The following is an 11,688-nucleotide window of genomic DNA, read 5'->3' on the forward strand; positions in this document are numbered from 1 at the left end:
GCTGATAATGGGCCTGAAGGTGACATGGTTTGAGGACATATCTTCTGTTTGGCAATTGAGGGCGACGGCGAGAGGCCGTGTGCTAGAGGTATCCGTGAAGTTGGCAAGGAGGCCGACGTGATAGAAGGTGGCTAGCAAAAGGGCGTTATCAAAGTGATCAGCGCGGTGTGGGGGCGGGCGGTCCTGCATAGTGGTGGTTGTTCTGGTACAAGGAGGCTCCCTGATGGTTGTCAGAGGCCTCGCAGGAAACTTCTACAATAATCTTCAATGAGGCGACTTGTTTGATGTATTTTGTGGTGAAAGGCGCCTGAGGGCATAGCACAGGGATTCGGGCTACACTTGTTCATACCGGTTGTTGGGTGGTGGTATTAGCCGTGAACCAAAGGTTTCTATGAAGTTGGTGAGGAGGCCGGCACAGGAGAGTTGGGCTAGCAAAAGCGAGTTGCCATGGTCTATGTGGTGTCTGCTGCCTGGTAGACACCGCTTGGCATTTCTCCTATCTTGATGAGACAGCTTAGTTTATGGGAGCTATAATGCGAGAAGTTTTTGGAGGTGGTGATCAGCTTGACGATGACCAGCGGCAGCTGCACGTGTATCGACTTGGCAGCTTGCAGCAAATACGGCTGGTAACCTTGCATGGCAAAGACTAGTCAGGCGTGGGACAACATCGGCATGGTGGCGCAAGCGAAGGCGATGGAACGACATCTACATGGGTTGCAGTGGATTGTGGCGGTTAGCCCTGCATGGAAGCGGCTGGCACAGCGTGGAACGTCGTCAATATGATGGCGCAGGTGGTGATGATGGTGTGTTTGACATGTTGCTTTGTCATCCAGTGGCACTATTGTATCGTTGGGGCCAGGGATTTGCTCCTTGGACGAGTGGTAGTGGTTGTAGTTGCTTTCGAGTGGAGGAGTGGGTGCTTTGGTGTTGTACGGTGCGTGTTGAGGGCTCAGTCTAATCCACCAGTGTCGATAGTTCATAGTTGCTTACAGTTATTAGTTTAGCTAGTTGTCTTTACTCATTGTTGTTTTGACCCTTTCGGGTTATCGTTGCTCTGTTGTATTAGCCAGTTTGGGTTCTTCATCTTTTTTATATAATCGACGGCTCTTCTGATATATTTGTTTCTCTAGAAAATTTGAATCAGTTGTTGGAAAATTTACCAGGTAATAAATCCAGAGATGAGTATGCAATAGCAAAAGACCACAAATGTTAGTTCCTTCCTGAGTCCAAGGTTAGCATGGCACCCACAATCATAAGTTCATATATAAGATGCAGTCTGAATTAGCTAAGTACTACACCACAACACCGCTTCACTATCAGACCTCTGACGCTAAAAATTATATTTGGTGATGGATGATCTGACGCTAAAGATAACTCAGAGACCATTTGACGCTAAATCCTCATTTAGCGATTTAGTGTCTGTCGCTATAGGTATTCATATTTAGCATTGAAACGTTTGTCGCTAAAGCCAAGTATACCGTCAATCTATCTGTCACTAAAGAAAATGGGCCCCACGCTGAGCTCGCATGCCCTCGACCCCATCGCACTCGCACCGTATCCCCTCGACCCTAATCCCCAATTCCCATTCTCCACGACCCCTGCCCATGGATCACCACCTCACGCCGACGCTGCCGTTGCCAATGGAGAACTCGGCGGCGGGGCCGTCCTCAAAGCCGCCGACGCCGGCGTCCATGCCCAACTCGCACCTCGCCTCGGCACTGTCCTCCCGCGACTCCGCCACGCCGACGCACGCATCCGCGCCGGCGTCCGCCCCGACGCCGGCCTCCCGCACCGTCTACAACGACCGCCTCATCCCCAGCCGCACCGGATCAAACCTCGTGCTCTTTGACCTCGCCCCCTCGCCCTCCGCCGCATCCTCCCACGAAGGCGGCCCCAGGGCCTCGTCTGGATCTGCGCCCGCTGCATCGCCCTACTGCATGCTCCTTCGCGCTGTGCTCTTCGGTCCCGACACGCCCGACCGGGTTGCGTCCTCGGCCACCGCGTGCTCGTTGTCCTCCTCCCCGGGGCCCTCGCCTGTGGGCACCCCCGCCACCGGGAACATATTTAGATTCAAGGCAGAGGTGCGCCGGAGCGCCAAGAGGGCTCTTTTTTTGGGAGAGGAAGAGGAGGACCCGCTGTTCCCGGCATTTTCACCACGAGGGGCGCAGGACCAAGGAAGGTCCCAAGGTCGCTCTACAAGGTGAGAAGGGGAATTGGATTTGGTGCTTTCTTGATTGGGCCTTCTCTGTTTCTTGATTTAGGTTTCTTGGGTTCTGTTTCTTGAGCTAGCCTCGCTGCTTCTTGGGGGCGTGAAAGATTTGACATCTAGCCAATTGCATTCCGAAATGCTGAAAGAGACGTTTTTTTCACGAACATAATGCGAAATTTGTAGACTTCGTGCCAACAATTTGTGTCTTTGCGCTATTAAATTTTCTTGATGTTGCTTGTAGGTGCTGGATGCGCCCGCTTTGCAGGACGACTTCTACCTCAACCTCTTCGATTGGTCTTCACATAATGTCCTCGCTGTTGGGTTGGGCAATTGCGTTTACTTGTGGAATGCATGCACCAGCAAGGTAAGCAACCGTGGTCATCCTTAAGGTATATCGTCACTGAGAATTGAAGATGGATTGTTAATAGATTTATTTATCATTGTATAGGTCACCAAGCTTTGTGATTTGGGGGTGGATGACAATGTTTGTTCTGTGGGGTGGGCGCAGCGTGGCACTCACCTAGCTGTAGGCACAAATCAAGGAAAAGTTCAGGTTATGTCCCGTTCTTACCTTGAATATTGTTATTTGATATGCCGTCAAGTGTTGGATGATATCTAAATCCCTTTTAGTGCAATGTATCATCAAGAATTACAGCTGTATACAGCACATGGAATAAATTTGACAATTTTGCAAAACCAGCTCAGGTGTAGACAATGTGCCTTTTAGCACTTAGTATATTGATTGGTTTATTATGGTAATCTACCCTATTGATTGTACTCGATTGACACAAAAACCTTCTGTGTAAAACCTTAATAGTTTTATACTTTATGGAAAACCTTAACAATTGTAAATGCCATTCTTCTATATGCTCAAACCTCAAACTCGAATCAATTTTATCCAGTTTTGCTCTTGATTTAGAACCACCCTTATTCCTGTAGGGGATCGATTTATAAATTCATAGAAACAGTCAAATGATCATTCTGTTTGCCATCTGCATTGGTATGTAAAATTGTTACTTTATGAGTACCTGCAAATCTGATTATCATTACATTTTATCTTATGTAGATCTGGGATGCAACTCGTTGTAAAAAAATAAGAACAATGGAAAGCCATCGCATGCGTGTAGGTGCTCTTGCATGGAGTTCTTCATTGAAGCCGTGACAAGAGCATCCTCCACCATGATGTCCATGCTCAAGAAGATTATGTTAGCAAGCTTACCGGGCATAAATCTGAGGTAATCTATTCATGTCTCCTTATAATATGACTTTTTTATATGTATTAGTGCATCAAATTTCTGATGGTCTGGCAAGTATATTCATTATCCTAGTGAAGCTTCAGTTTTCTATTTCGGTAACGCATGGATTCCTAATCTCACATATCTTCCAGGTTTGTGGACTCAAGTGGTCTTACGACAATTGTCAGCTTGCATCAGGTGGCAATGATAACAGAGTAAGATGCCTGTCCATATGTTCCTGTTAGTTTGGAATGCATTGTTCTTAGGATTCCACATTGCTGTTTTCCCATACTAATATTTCCCCTTTGTCCAGCTTTTTGTTTGGAATCCACGTTCAGTACAACCAGTACTGAAGTATACGGAGCACACAGCAGCTGTCAAAGCTATTGCCTGGTCACCTCATCTCCATGGCCTGCTTGCATCTGGTGGAGGAACCGCAGATAGATGCATACGATTTTGGAATACGACCACAAATACACACTTGAGCTGTGTGGACACTGGAAGCCAGGTAGTGTTTTCAATGTGTCAATACCTGCAATCCTTGTTTATCTCTCTTCTCATCATTACAAAAATTGCAATCATTGAGCTGTGTGGACACTGGCACCTAGGTAGTTTTCAATGTGTTAATACCTGCAATCCTTGTTTATCTCTCTTCTCATCATTACAAAAATTGCAATCATTTTCTGAAGAGTATATCACACTTGTAATATATTTCCTGCACCCTGACTTTTGGGATTAATCTATAGATGCTCATCCCTGTTTATGGTGTGGAAAAAAACACGCCCAAAAGTTTACTTGAACAAATATGTACTATTATACTTGCTATAGCTAGTTACAACCATTTTGTGTTTAACAGGCAGCCCAGCTGTGAAGATATAATTTAGTTAATCCAACGGTCAGCTTCTGAATCCAAATTTGATCCTAAACACATAGCACTTGAGACCTGATTACCTTCTAGGAGAATTAAAACTGTGTTCGATGCATTCTTGCACTTAAGATGTCAATGTCTGACTGTGAAAAAAGTAACCAAGGTCATTCATTTTCACAGAGTGATCCCAAACTAATCTGAGTAGATAAATATCACTTGCAGAAAGCCAGGAACCAGCAAATAACATTTAACTCACTGCTGTAATACTACAGAAGTGATGATTTCATCTTGTTCCATCCTGACATGCTTGGGGTTTGTTGTCTATTCCTCATTGGTTATAGTAGATGACTATTTAACTGCAGTAGGAGAAAAAAACCTGTAATTTGGCTTGAGTTTCTAGAAAATGGTTGTCTACACTTGCTGATTACAAACTCATACTATACAGTAGCTTTGCATTTTTTTTCCCCACTTGCCTAATTACATGGTGGTTATATTTTTCAGGAAGTGATGGGCACTAATCTTTGGCTTGAGTTTCTGGAAAATGGTTCTCCACATAACCTGGTGGATGTGCTCTATTGTTGGTAAGCCATTGCTTTTGGTTTTTGAGTTCCTAAAAATTATTGTGTGCACAAACCTTAGTATGTTAAACACAAAATACTAGTAGTGCTTGTTGTGATGTGCATTCATGTAATCTTTTGGTGTCTAACTTCAGTACACAAACATATGGTGTGCAAGACAGATTGTATCTTACATGTATTGACCTCCATGTGATGTATGTGTTTCTGTACCATTATTGGATGGACATTAAGCTTGAAAGTGGATTTGATATGTGCTAAATGTTTTCTAATTGTATTTATTTTTTTTGGGTGTATTTATAGTGTTCTGTTGAACAATCTGTCGCTATAAATACATGGACTATTAGATGATCTGTCGGTATATGCTTGATAACAGAGTATTGTCGCTAAAAACTAGCAATGGATTATCTGTCGCTATAAATATTCAGGGCAGCAGACTGTCTGTCGCTAAAAGTACTGTCTGACGCTAAAGATTTTTAGCGATATGACTTACAGCGTCTGCAGAAGTCTGGCGCTATAACTTTTTAGCGTCAGATTGTCTGTCGCTGTAGCCGCTTTTAGCGTCAGACCATCCATTGCTAATCTTGGTGTTGTGGTGTAGTGTAGAAGGCGCTTGGGGTTGCAAGTCCCCGCGGTGGTGTGCTATATATAGGCATGTGGGCATCCACAGCAACGACGATGGTTGTGTGGTGATGGGAGTGGTGGTGCAATGGTGAGGTGATTGCATATACAGAGGTGAGGCACCGTTGCAGTCTGATCATGCGGTGGCGGTGATGGTGGGTCTGTCAGTGAATGGTTGGGGGTTGGCTAGTCGAGCAAGGAGACTAAGTCGATGACTTGAGATGTACACTATGGCTGATAATGGGCCTGAAGGTGACGTGATTTGAGGACATATCTTCTGTTTGGCAATTGAGGGCGACGGCGAGAGGCCTTGTGCTAGAGGTGTCCGTGAAGTTAGCAAGGAGGCCGACGTGATAGAAGGTGGCTAGCAAAAGGGCGTTATCAAAGTGATCAGCGCGGTGTGGGGGCGGGCGGTCCTGCATAGTGGTGGTTGTTCTGGTACAAGGAGGGCCCCCTGATGGTTGTCAGAGGCCTCGCAGGAAACTTCTACAATAATCTTCAATGAGGCGACTTGTTTGATGTATTTTGTGGTGAAAGGCGCCTGAGGGCATAGCACAGGGATTCGGGCTACACTTGTTCATACCGGTTGTTGGGTGGTGGTATTAGCCGTGAACCAAAGGTTTCTATGAAGTTGGTGAGGAGGCCGGCACAGGAGAGTTGGGCTAGCAAAAGCGAGTTGCCATGGTCTATGTGGTGTCTGTTGCCTGGTAGACACCGCTTGGCATTTCTCCTATGTTGATGAGACAGCTTAGTCTATGGGAGCTATAATTCGAGAAGTTTTTGGAGGTGGTGATCAGCTTGACGATGACTAGTGGCAGCTGCACGTGTATCGACTTGGCAGCTTGCAGCAAATACGGCTGGTGACCTTGCATGGCAAAGACTAGTCAGGCGTGGGACAACATCGGCAGGTGGCGCAAGCGAAGGCGATGGAACGACATCTACATGGGTTGCAGTGGATTGTGGTGGTTAGCCCTGCATGGAAGCGGCTGGCACAGCGTGGAACGTCATCAATATGATGGCGCAGGTGGTGATGATGGTGTGTTTGACATGTTGCTTTGTCATCCAGTGGCACTATTGTATCGTTGGGGCCAGGGATTTGCTCCTTGGACGAGTGGTAGTGGTTGTAGTTGCTTTCGAGTGGAGGAGTGTGGGTGCTTTGGTGTTGTACGGTGCGTGTTGAGGGCTCAGTCTAATCCGCCAGTGTCGATAGTTCATAGTTGCTTACAGTTATTAGTTTAGCTAGTTGTCTTTACTCATTGTTGTTGTGACCCTTTCGGGTTATCGTTGCTCTGTTGTATTAGCCAGTTTGGGTTATTCATCTTTTTTATATAATCGACGGCTCTTCTGCCATATTTATTTCAAAAAAATAGTAAACAGTTCAGTCACTTGCCGTTTAGCCATTATTCGGGCAAAATGGGCAAAACATTTAAATGGGATCAAAGGCTGATCAAACCGAAACCGCTTTACCACCATGAAGAGTTTAAACCATGTGTAAACGGGCTAAATGACCATTAGCAAACAGTAGCGCATGGCCGTGTGGTTAGGGACGGGTGATGGAGTAGGCTTGGTGTTGCTGTTGCAGTGTTGGGCAAAGGAGATCCTAGCATATGAGTCTAGTGGCAGTCATCATGAAGCGTAGAGAGAGGAGAGGAGAAAAAGATGATAGGTTGGCTTGAGGGTAAAATTGTCTTCTACCCTTCCTCTCATTTCAAAATAACTAGTTTAGTATGGTCTGTTGCAGCCCAAACCGCACTTTTTTGGTGTGTTAGAGACAAAATTGACTTTGGAATTGTGTTGTACACAAAACTACACTTTCCTAGCAAACCCTAGACAAATTTCTTCGGAAAATTTGAATCAGTTGTTGGAAAATTTACCAGGTAATAAATCCAGAGATGAGTATGCAATAGCAAAAGACCACAAATGTTAGTTCCTTCCTGAGTCCAAGGTTAGCATGGCACCCACAATCATAAGTTCATATATAAGATGCAGTCTGAATTAGCTAAGTACTCTTTAATAACCACAATAATTAGACTTCTTATTTCTTTTTATTTATATTTCTGTGCTTATATATATATATATATATATATATATATATATATATATATATATATACACACACACACACACACACACACACACACCACAGTTGTGTGAAATCAGGCAACTCAACATCCAAATTATTGGTCCACAGATCCAAAACCAGATGTTATACTAAAATCTCACTCTTTCTCTCTCTATCTCAACTCCTCTCCACTTTTCTTTAGTCCCTCTACCACCATATCCATTCATACTCACTATACCACAGCCAATGTGTAACGACCACAAAAGAGTCCTAAGTCGCTATAGCGACTGATAATAGGTTGCTATAACGTTATACCGACAGATGCTAACAATAGCAGTAAGTGACGTACCGACAAATAAATGGATGTTGATATTATTTATACCGACCAATGATCTGTTACAAGTTTTAGCAATCAATGGTTTGAGGATATGAAACTTTTTTACCAACCAACAATTTATCACAATGAACTGGCACAATTATATATTATAAATTTCGTATTAATCACATGATTTCAAACCTAATCATGATCAATAGAATGTCACATTACTCATTAATCTACATTAAACTAAATTTCACACCAAACCACTCCAACACACATAGATTAATGTGCAAACATGAGCATCCAAACAAGTCCTGTGAGGGAGCAGACTAGGTGGAACGGATCTGTGGGTTGTGGGGGCCCGGACAACCGTGTGTCGGGGTTGGCTGCCCTATATCGGCTAGAACAGTGGTCGCGGTGGTGAGGATAGTCACGGCGGCGATGAAGACGGCAGCCGCGACGGCAAGGACGACAGCTGCCGTGGCGGCGGCGCCCCCAGCGACGCAGCGGCGGTGGTGATTTGGAGAGAGAGTCCGTGAGTTTTTTTCCGAAGAAAGTTGAGCCTGTGATGGCGGCTGCTAGGTTGGCTGATGGGTGTGCTCTAGATAGGGTTTTAGGTGTTAGGTCTGGCGGGTAGACCACGGAAATTACTTTGCACGCGAGAGGGCTGGACCGAGCGCGCCAAAATGAAACCAGGCTATAATGACCTATTATTTGATTAATTCTAACATATACTTTTTACCGACCGATGGTCCAAGGAAGCAACTAAATATATGTACCGACCGATTTTGAGTCCGTACAAGGACAAATGATCCGTTAGAAATTTTTACCGACCAATTGTTGGTCGTTAATATTCAATTTTAGTGACTCTTGTCGAATGCTTCAGATTAGTCGTGGTATAGTGACTCTGTACTCCTCCCCACCAACCTCTATAGTTGCCCTCATCATTGCCTGTGCCATGTGGTACAAATATGGTTTGCGAACATACTCCTCAACCACTGCTAATATCTAAACTTTTCACTCCTTCCACTTTCTTCGACATCACACTGGGCAGTACTCAATCCCCTCCTCCCACCTCCACCCAACCTCTACCACCGCACCACTCAACTCCGATGGCGCCCCTGCCGCCAAGCCATCTCCCATGGCCACTTCAATGTTAACAACATCTAGGGTGCTCACTCCTACTACCTCTAGTTGCAAAAATGGTTGTACCTCCACCCATGTCCCGCAGTGCCCCCTTGACCGCCGCCACTATTAGCTAGCATTCTAGCTTAACTTGGTCCACCCTCTAAGGTTGCCAACCAGAGTTACCTCCCCCTCCCGACCCACCATAGACACCTTGAACCATATGAACCATGAACCGTGGCTTTAGCTTCTGCCCCACGCGCAATGCTGGCCAGGTTGGGTCCCAATTGTGTGGCAGGTCAGGATGGTAGAAGAGGGAACAGCTACAGCTTGGTTCGGCTGGCACTAGCACAGATCGATCGACCCCCCTTTCTCTGATGCACTGGCAGTGCACACGCATCATGCCAAAAGCGGCGGGCGGCGATGAAGCGACCACGGCTCTGGTCTTCGTTCCCCAGCCGCGCCTAACGTAACTACAGCAGCATCACTAGATCCGCGGTGGCGTGAAAACCCGCCTAGAGTCGCAGAAGGCTCCGCCGCCGATGCCAAATACTGAAGTACCCACACCACACGATCGATTACCTACTGAGACCGCCGATCGAGACCCCTTCCTGTGCAGGGAGCATGCGGCTCGTCCGCACCTCGATGGCTCCAAGTCCAAACCACCCGCTACTCAGCATCCAAGAGTGGAACGAAAGAGAAGAAAGAGAAGCGCACAGCCAACAAAAACCTTAGTTGTAGGGGATCGGCCGGATCAGAGAGCAAAAAATCGATTTGGGAGGAGAGGAGTCCAGGCTCGAGAGATCGGGGCAAACCTTAGCATGCAGTGGGGATCGGATAGGATCGCCGCTCGCGGTGTTCGCGCGACCAACGAAGCGCGGCGCGGTGGGGACTACTTGGAGACGACGTCTCTGTGAGTCAGGCGACTGCCGGCCGAGTGACTGGAAACGGACGGATGGAGAGACCCTCTCGCGCTCTCACTTGATCGAAACCCTAGCTACCTCTGACGATGTCATGCGCGCCGTCGTCCTTGATGCCGTCCGTTGCATCCGACGGCTGGCCCGCCAACGCACCATAACAGCCAGCGACAGCACGAGGAGATCGATGCCAGCTAGCTGGGCGACGAAACCAAACGGCGTAAGGGGAAGAGCGGAGCGCAGTGGCAGGCATGAAATTAAAACACACAGAATTTAAGACGTGTGCACAATTTTAAGCTATCTGACACCTATGCGCGTGTCTGTACCTCTTCTTCCGTGGCCCTAACGGCCACTTCTTTCCTCACAACTACTGATCGCTGCCATAGTTAGGTTCACGTAGGGTGGAGAAAGGAGCTCCCACCGCAAAGATTGGTGTGGAAGAAAGGGAAGAAGAAGCTTCACCACAAGCCCTCTACTCAACCTAGGGTCCCATGTTCTGTTTCTTGGAGATCCAAGGCGTGAGCCTTATCCTACATCCTAGGAAGCTAAGCTAGAAACCTTACCCAATCTCATGCACGTACAAATGACACCATCTTTGGACAGCACTAACCAGAACACATGAACAGTTCCCTACATGCCTTGACAGATTGTCCGAGTAAGGCTCTAACCTTCTAGAGTTGAGGTGCACCTCATGCTATGTCTACTCTCACAGGATTGAAAGGAGATCAATCTCGGGTGTACTCTCATGATGGTAATGTGCACCGGAAGTGTCCTGCACTTCATCAAAAAGGGTTTTTAGGGGCGGTTGTAGACCATTTGTAGGGGCGGTTTGCCTAGCCGCCCCTACGCAAGGGTCTCTACAAATCATGCATTTGTAGAGGCGGTTCCCAGGCCGCCCCTACAGATCGATTTGTAGGGGCGGCTGGTGTTTTCAGCCGCCCCTACAAATCGATTTGTAGGGGCGGGTCGTATTACCAGCCGCCCCTACAAATAGATTTGTAGGGGCGGCTCGTATTATCAGCTGCCCTTACAAACAGGTATTTGTAGGGGCGGTTCAATCTAGAACCGCCCCTACAGTACGTTTTCCCGCAAAAAAAATCAAATTTACAATTCGAAATCGTGTTGCCGAACGTGCCACGACCAACGTTCTGAACCGCGTTCGCGTTGCTGAACGCCCCGCGACCAGCGTTCCTAACCGCGTTCGCGTTGCCGAACGCCCCGCGACCGCGACTACAAGCACAAGAGTATTCTATAAACTACAATTACAAGTCCAATTCACAAGAATATATACAATCCATCATTAAATATATAAATTCCATACACATTGTTATCAACGTCCTAGAGCTAGTCTTTCAGTCTCACGAAGGTGTTGGTACTGAGGATTTGTACCTAACTCAGACTCTCGGTCATGGTAGGCACCTCTGACGTGTACAATTTGGTCCAATATAAAGTTGCAAAGGTCACCGACGAGCTCTAAGAGTTGGTCACCCTTGTATGGGTCTCTTTTCATTCCTTTCTCTTCTCTCCACTACAAGAGAACAAGTTTCGGTTTAGTATTTCATACCATTTACGAAGTTTTTATACTACGAGTGAAGAGGTTCAAACTTACCCTTAAGGAGTGTCTCCTGTAGGCACCGGTGTTACTCATTATAGAACATATATAGTATCCATAATGTACACTCCCAGGCTTCTGCTTGGGGCACTGTGTGTTTTGCATATGAAAATGTTAAGTAATGCTTTTGACAGCCATGTAATGA

General features: G+C 46.4%; 1 pseudogene; it reads left to right on the plus strand.

Moving 5' to 3' along the window:
* The first annotated feature begins 1,604 nt into the window (after positions 1-1,604).
* Positions 1,605-4,946, plus strand: LOC136501831 (B-type cell cycle switch protein ccs52A-like; annotated as a pseudogene).
* The last annotated feature ends 6,742 nt before the right edge of the window (positions 4,947-11,688 follow it).

The sequence above is a fragment of the Miscanthus floridulus genome, chromosome 13 (assembly GCF_019320115.1).
Source record: "Miscanthus floridulus cultivar M001 chromosome 13, ASM1932011v1, whole genome shotgun sequence".
Lineage (NCBI taxonomy): Eukaryota > Viridiplantae > Streptophyta > Magnoliopsida > Poales > Poaceae > Miscanthus > Miscanthus floridulus.